Genomic DNA, 8,665 nt, shown 5'->3' with positions numbered 1-8,665 from the left:
AGTTAAAATAATTTATTCTTGGTCTGTACCATAAGGAAAATTTTGACCTTTGGGCTATTGATCTATCTTTTTACCAAATACCTGTCACTTCATGTAGATATTAAATTTGAAATGTGTTATTTCCCAGCCAATTCAATGCCAATTGGTTCAATATCTGTTTATCCACTAAAAAAAGAAAAAGAAAAACAATCCAGGGAAATTACTCTTAAGCCTGATATGTTTTAGCATTAATTTCAAAGGCCACAACGTAAAAGAAGGAAAAGGAAAACATGTATCCTCTTGTTACTTCTTTGAGGTGCAAATATCCAGAAAATATGAAATCAAAAAGAATTGGGGCCATCTCCTTTCGGATCTGGGCTACTGCAGCACTAGGGTGTCAGTTGGTCCCGGCCAGAACACTTCAGTTTTTCCCTGCAAGGATATATTTAATAACTGATTGGTGTGTTCCTTTAATACAAGAAAATGGAAATGGAACAGCCAGAGGAAACCTTTCCCAACACCAAAACCAATGGTGAATTTGGTAAACACCCTGCTGAAGATATGGAAGAGGAGCACGCTTTTAAAGATCTAGAAACACTGATGAGATGGTTGAATTACACATTCTGCTTCATAGTAAGAATGCTGGGGCAGTGATTGGAAAAGGAGGCAAGAATATTAAGGCTCTCTGTATAGACCACAATGCCACACTGAGTATCAGTGCTGATATTGAAACAATTGGAGAAATTCTGAAGAAAATCATCCCTACCTTGAAAGAGGGCCTGCAGTTGCCATCACCCACTGCAACCAGCCAGCTCCCGCTGGAATCTGATGCTGTGGAATGCTTAAATTACCAACACTATAAAGGACGCGACTTTGCGAGTTGAGATTGTTGATTCATCAGAGTCTGGCTGGAGGAATTATTGGAGTCAAAGGTGCTAAAATCAAAGAACTTCGAGAGAACACTCAGACAACAATCAAGCTTTTCCAGGAATGTGGTCCTCAATCCACTGACAGAGTGGTTCTTATTGGAGGAAAACCTGATAGGGTTGTAGAGTGCATAAAGATCATCCTTGATCTTATATCAGAGTCTCCCATCGAAGGACGTGCTCAGCCTTATGATCCCAGTTTTATGATGAAACCTATGATTACTGTGGTTTTACAATGTTGTTTGATGACTGCTGTGGACGTCCCGTGGGATTTCCCATGCAGGGAAGAGGTGGTTTTGACAGAACGCCTCCTGGTCAGGGTGGGAGTCCCATGCTTCCATCCAGAAGAGATTGTGATGATAGGAGCCCTCGTCGAGGACCTCCTCCACCTCCTCCTGGACGAGGAGGCCGGGGTGGTGGCAGAGCTCAGAATCTTCCTCCTTCTCCACCACCACCACCTAGAGGAGGGGATCTAATGGCCTATGACAGAAGAGGAAGACCTGGAGACCATTATGATGGCATGGGTGGTTTCAGCGCTGATGAAACCTGCGACTCTGCAGTAGATACATGGAGCCCATCAGAGCCACAGATGGCTTATGAACCACAGAGTGGCTCTGGATATGATTATTCTTATGCAGGGGATCGTGGCTCATATGGTGATCTTGGTGGACCTATTATTACTACACAAGTAACTGCTCCCAAAGATCTGGCTCGATCTATTACTGGCAAACGTGGTCAGCAGATTAAACAAATCCGTCATGAGTCAGGAGCATCGATCAAAATTGATGAGCCTTTAGAAGGGTCCAAAGATTGGATCATTACCATTACAGGAACACAGGCCCAGATACAGAATGCACAGGATTTGCTGCAGAACAGTGTGAAGCAATATTCTGGAAAGTTTTTCTAAGACTAGTGAAGAACTGAAGGAGTCCTGCATCTTTTTTTTTTATCTGCTTCTGTTTAAAAAGCCAACATTCCTCTGCTTCATAGGCGTTCTGCATTTGAGGTGTAGTGAAATCTTTGCTGTCACCAGATATAATGTTTCAGTTCCTTACAAACAAGGTTGGGGGTTGGGGGAGGGTATGCAGAAACTAACATTGAAATTTTGCAATAGCAGCAGAGTGAGTGAATTTTATTTTTTGCTCATTGTTGGTGGTTTAAAAAACAAATCCCCCCATGTAATTATTGCGAACACTTTGCTTTGTGGTCACTGTAATATTTTGGGGGAGGGTGGGACAGGGAGGAAAAGTAATGATAGTCCATATGTCCCTGGCATCTATTCGGAGCAGTGTGCAGAATGTAATGCTCTTTTGTAAGAAATGTTTTATGATTTTTAAAATAAATTTAGTGAACCTCAAAAAAAATAAAAAAAGAATTGGATCCCACAAACACGGAAAGAGGTGTTCTTATGTGCCCTAAGAAAAACCCAAACACAATTTTCATAGACAAAAGCCCAACAATCTGCCAGTAGCAATTCAAATGTCAGTTCAGTTAAAAAGATAACCCTTTAAACTTTGAAAAACAACATACCTCTGTTAATCACAGAATCTTTTAAAATATGTATTTGTCTGGTAAAATTTGACAATGCTGCCTGTGAAATCCAAAAGGAGAACATGTCATGAGAATATGGAAGCACAAGAAACTTCAACTAAAATTGTCTTTTCCCATATGGCAACTTAAGACAAATAGCCCTAAGCATGTTATTTTGAGAGACACACAATTTTGAAATAACTGGATATACCTCAAGTTATTCTAGAAGTGAAAAGTAGAAAGAAGTTCTTTGGCTTATTCACCTTAGACTTTTCTTGTTTAGTTAGAGGTTGCATTCAATTACCTTCCATTTGAAACTCTTTTGATTCTATATTTGTAGTATTTATTGTTTTGAGGGGGAACCATTTTCATATATATGTTAGATTTGAATCACGACCATTTGCATGACATTTTATTAAAATATATGGTTTGAACATGAATAAGACAGTGTGTTAATTACTCAAGAGATTTGAAGATAAATAAGATAATTCTTACCCAACGGAACACATACTAGAAGAACTAAGTAGAAAAGTAGGGAGAAGTGTTAAGATAAATAATACTAGATAATTACGTAATATGGGCTGTGTATGAATGGGATAAAAGAAGTAAGAGCAGAGAGTTGTGACAGTAAACCCAGCAAAGACATATGCCCTTCGCTAGATCAGAAAAGGCTTCAAGGAGGCACTGGCATTTGAGTTGGACGCCATTAAAGGGAGTTCAACAGAGTAGCTTTAGTGAGGCATATTCTAATATTCTGAAAGGCAGGAAAATACTAGCAAAAATAAAAATGATGACCAGGACAGGATATGTGAATTTTTTTTTTCCAGAAGCTTGACAAACTTTTAATAGATGTTGGTATAAGCAAATGCAGACTAATTGAAGTACATGTTGTCATTTTTAAAAAGCCACACAATGGTTGTGAAAATTTTAAGTTATTTTTGTATATTGAGAGCAGGGATATTTCCATCATATGGTAGAGCCTAGAAAGAGATATTTTATTTCTTGAGTGATAGAAAGTAGCAGCTGGTGGGGCAAAGAATGGGCTGTAGAAAGAATACTTGCTCTGACTCTTACTAACTGGATGAAACTGGAAAAGGTACTTTACCTTCCATGACTGTTTTCTTATCTAAAGTAGGAATATTTACAGTGCCTACTTCCTAGGTTGTAATGAGTATTAAATGAATTATTAGGTATAAAACACTTGAACTAATGCATGGCAAATAGTAAGCACTCAGTGTTGTATTAGCTCATTTTCATTATGTGGATCAGAGATGAAACTACTTTCATGTAGATTTAGGTATTTTTATTTTAATTTTCTTTAGAAAAGATCTGCTTTGGATCATTTAAGAACTTCAGCAATGGAGTGAAAACTAAAGTTAAACTAAACTTGCCAATTAAAGATAACTTTCTTTCAAAAGTCCTTCAAGATTCTTTCTCCTCTTGCAGCGGTTCTAGAATATAGCTACACTTTTTAGTCATACGAAGATTTCTTTAAAATACTAATGCCAGGATCCTACCTCCAGAGATTCTAATTTAATTGGCCTTGGCTGTAAGGAGTTTTAAAAGCTTCCCAGGTGATTTTAATGTATAACCAATGTTGAGAACCACTGAGCCAATGGGTAAAACGTCTGCCAATTTGAAGTTCAAAATCCCTGTAAGTGCCGATTCATGCCTTCTTTTCAGGTATTTCTGTCCTCGCCTCTGTCCCCCTCACACTGGCACAGGGGGACAGTGTGAATCCTCACAGTGATGCGTCTCTGACTTGGGGCTTCACTAGTCTCCACTATCATGGAGTGGGCCTACTTTTGTTCCTGGGAGGCTTGCACTGCTGTCCACTGAAGAGTGGATCCGGGACGAGCACTGACTGCCTGCCCGGCTACCATCCCAGGTAACACTTGATCCCACCTGGCTTTGTAGGCACTTTGCTGGATGTGCTGCTGAAGCCCACCCTCACACAGCTACCTCTGGCTGTGAAGTCCTGTGCCCTGTAGCCTCTTCATCTTTACACCTAGGCTGCTGATGGTCACTGGTCCTCTGGAACCTCCCACTTTTCCCTCAACACCAGGTATGCTGGAATGTCCCATTCAAACCCTGTGCAGGCCATAGGGTTTGGGGTCCTTTTGCAGGTGAATCTATCTAGATATCATTTTCTCTCTGCTCTTGCTCTTCTGCTACTCCTGGACTACTCTGGATGCAAAGGATTGTCTGGGACTCTGGTCAGATTTCCATCATCTTGTGGCTGAGACCTAGGAGAGTGGATTTTTGTTTCATACAAGGGACCCAGGGAGCACTTAACCCTAGTTTCTCCTCCTCCAGTGCATGTATACACCTTGGACAGAAATCTGTGCCCTCCTCCTCCAGTTTCTATTATCTTTCCTTAGGTCACATCCTCAACCCTTCCTAGGCTATAGCTTAAGTAAAATTCTGTGACCCAAGTCTCCTTGGCTTGACTCTAGACATGGAAAAGGCAGATTTTTGGAATTCAGAAAAATCTTTCTCTTTTGGAAATCCTAGCATTGTGTCTCACAATGGAGTCAAAAATGTCATTTTTAGCCAAAATTTGAATAGTAAACTTTTTGTTTTTGTCCTCCTGTCCTAACATTATTGCTTATATCTTTCCTGAGGCAATAGATATACCTGCCATAATCAGGGGACAGCCCCATACAAGGAAGTATAAAAAATAAAAACACAATTTTATATTTCAAACTATATTATTCCCATAATATCTGTAATTGAAAATAATTCCAGCATGAATCTTCCACTCTTCTTAAGCATTTAGCTTGTAACCTAGAAGACAGGGTACACCTGTTTTCAACCCTATGGTTTTGAAACCACCAATTCTTTCCTTCCTTCTTTCTTAGTCCAAACACCATTGCATGTGTGTGTGGGGTGTGTGTGTGTGTGTCTGTGTGTGTGTGTGTGTGTGTGTGTGTGCATAATTCTTGTTTTGCTTACTAGATCCTTTAGGTTTATAAGTTGCAACATTACAATTTATTCTAAGAATTTAAGTGTAGGACTCATGTCTTGACCAAGACTAAGAATGTAGGGCACATACTAAGCATCAAAATATTTCCTTACTACTACTAACAGTCTCTCCTGGACCACTGAGGATAGAGACTTTGAAAGATGCATGTTTCTTTCCCTTTGGCCTCCTCCAATCCTTCATGAAAAAATAAATGCACTAAAATTCTGGCTTCTCTCATTAAGATTGAATCAATATCCAGAGATTCAAGTTTCATACAATGTGCCTCCACCTATACCAAGATGGAGTTAACTCCACCCCACTCCAGCTAGAGAACCCCTTCTCAGATGCAGGCCCTTGTTCCATCAGTTCTGCTCCAGAAAGCTAAAGTTAGGACTTCTTTTTCACCTTCCTCCCCAAATAAATATACTTAGGTTTTTACAAGGGCAAAGGAATGTATTTCCATTTAAGAAAAACTAGAAAATTGAGGAAAGGATAAAAAAAAAACCCCACAAATAAACACCCAATAATTACCAATGTTATCATTTTGGTATGCTTCCTTCCATGAGAACAGTATAAATTATAATCAAATCGATAGCTGCCTTTTTCATTTTAGAATATATGATGAATATTTAATAGTCATTCAAAATATTTGTTTCCACTACTTTTACTCATAAGTAAAACTATGCTTAAAATAACAGCAACATAAAGAGCAAAAAATAATAATATTACTTAAGTGTATAATTGCAATATACTAGGCTAACTCTTTAATATCATGGTATCTCATAGATTTGTCTATCAGTATTAATATCATGGATAAAGACAATGTGGTATGTATATACAATGGAATATTACTCAGCCATAAGAAAGAACGAAATAATGCCATTTGCAGCAACATGGATGGACCTAGAGACTGTCATACTGAGTGAAGTAAGTCAGACAGAGAAAGACAAATATCATATGATATCACTTATATGTGGAATCTTTAAAAAATCTTTCAGTTGGCCATGGAAAGAAGGGCCCTTGTAATAAAGTGATTTGTGTGCATGTGTTCTCACTCACTCTAGGCACAATTATGTACTACTCTTTGAACATGAGAGCTTGATCTTTTCTGTTCAGTAAAACAAGCCAGCAACCCTATCTAAGGGAAGGGCCAGTGGAGTCAAGGCTCAGCCATAGACTGTCTATCGGCACCGCCGTATTGGAATACACCTCTCTTTACCTCAAGACACACAGATGGCAGGACCAACCTGAACCAGCAGACATACCAGGTGACCCACAAAGTGGGCTGCCCCCACTCATTATGCCCACAACTATGAAGAGAAAACTCTTACAACTTTTTATCCTTGGTGTTCTGATGGAGCTTCAGAGAACAGAAGTAAAACAATAGATCTAAGGAAGATAACTGTTCTCCTCAACAGGGTGCTGCTTTCCCCACTCCTCTTATTGCCATCTTATCCTAAGGATATCCTGAATAATTTGCCCCATAACAGGGGTTAACCTACCTGAGATGGTCCTTCCAAGTTGCCAAGTTCTTTCTCCACAAAACCTAACTTGATTTTTTAAAATGTTTCCTCCAGCTATTTAAGTATCATCCAACAAAAAAGAAAATCATTAATAAATAATGTAAACAACTGTACATGGGTTTTCACATTTAGGAGAAAATAAGATTTTTAAGCAAAATTACAGTGATTTAACAACATATCTTCAGACTAAGACCTGACTCACTGGAAGCCTTCACAATTAGAGCAGCCATGGATTGTGGCTGAATTAGGTTAGGTCATGTCTAATATTCTCTGCTTCCATTTCTATTCACCAATGATTACCATAAATATTTGATTCTCTCCTAGAATTCTGCTGCCATTTTCTGTACCCTGGCCTCTGACTTAGCCCACCACTGTAAAGTTTGTCTTGGTTCATTAATTCCCATGTAGGCTTCTGACTTGCCTCCCAATCACGGAGAGGATTTGTGGTTCTGTAAGACTCATGGGAGCATCTACTCTGTGAAGGTCTTAGCTGTGCAGGAGTCACCCCTGCCCCCTCAGTGCTGCCTGTTTCCAGAAGTGCAGCTGGCTTTGGTTTTTTCTGGGTCTCAAGGCCAGGCATTGCACAAAACCCAAGACCTTAAAGCTAAGGGAGAAACTGAATCCCTCAGGAATTGAGGGAAGTTTTTAAGCCTTTTTACTTTATTTCCCAGCTCTTCCCTTTTGGGTAGTGAGAGCTACAGCAAACAAAGACCCTTCATCTCTCTTCTCAGTGGGGTTTCTCAACTAACACTAAAGCTGCCTCAAATATGCTAGCTCTTCTATCAATCCTATTTCTGTACCTGTTGTTCATGGCTGTGCTTTCCACTAGTCAGGACAGACCTGTCCACACCACCAGTACATCTCAGTTCCTTTGTTCAATATTAAATCCCACCTGCCAACTGAGTCAAGGATTTCTCCAAAATGTCACCCAAGTTTCTCTTAATTTACTTGCTTGTCACATGGTCTAATTTATTGAAAAGAACATTAGCTGAATATCTGAAATAGATATGAAAAGAAAAATACCTATAATCAGACAATAGAAATTTCTTTGTCATCTCATCATCATCATAATCATCATACCTAACAATTATATAGTGCCTATTACATGCCAAACACTAATATAACTGCTTTACACAGATTAATTTCTTTGATCCTTACAACCAAATAAGGGTAATGGTATTATATTCATTTTAAGATAAGGAATCTGAGGCAGAGAGAGAATACATAACTTATGCAAGGTCACAGCTGGCTCCAGATGCCCTGCTCTTAACCCTTACATCATGCCACCTGCCTACAATGACAATCCCCAGGTGGCTTCCAAAATCCACTGTTATCTAATGTAACCAAACAGCCTGTCTTCTATGTTGTCAGTTCACTCCTGAGTGTACCATTAGGATTTACTCCGAAAGAGATAGTCCCTGAAGAATTCTACAAAGCAGAGATGGCTTCACAAGCAGGCAAGTTTAAAACTTTTTTAGTTTTAAAGTTTAAAATGAGCTTGAAATTTCCACAACAAAAATAACAGTTTTGACATTGCATATCTGATATCTAAACTATATCAAAAACTTTTAAGCAATAACATGGAAAGCCTTGCTCCCATCCAGTGGTAGAGGAAACTAAAGCTCAGGGAAGTCAAATACCTTGACCATCATCACACGAGTAGAAACTGAGCTGTTTGCCTATAGTGTGTATGTTCTTCCCACTTTAACACACTCTCCATTAAATAAAGATATTCTAATAAG

General features: G+C 39.1%; 1 pseudogene across 1 annotated transcript; it reads left to right on the top strand.

The window, feature by feature from the left end:
* The first annotated feature begins 462 nt into the window (after window positions 1–462).
* Window positions 463–1,843, top strand: LOC309974571 (heterogeneous nuclear ribonucleoprotein K-like; annotated as a pseudogene). The gene has a single exon. The product of its transcript is annotated as a heterogeneous nuclear ribonucleoprotein K-like (transcript).
* The last annotated feature ends 6,822 nt before the right edge of the window (window positions 1,844–8,665 follow it).

This window comes from Leucopleurus acutus (genome assembly GCF_964270905.1).
Source record: "Leucopleurus acutus genome assembly, chromosome: 18".
Taxonomy (NCBI): domain Eukaryota; kingdom Metazoa; phylum Chordata; class Mammalia; order Artiodactyla; family Delphinidae; genus Leucopleurus; species Leucopleurus acutus.
Note: the sequence above shows the minus strand (reverse complement) of the source record. Positions and strands in the feature narration are given on the sequence as shown.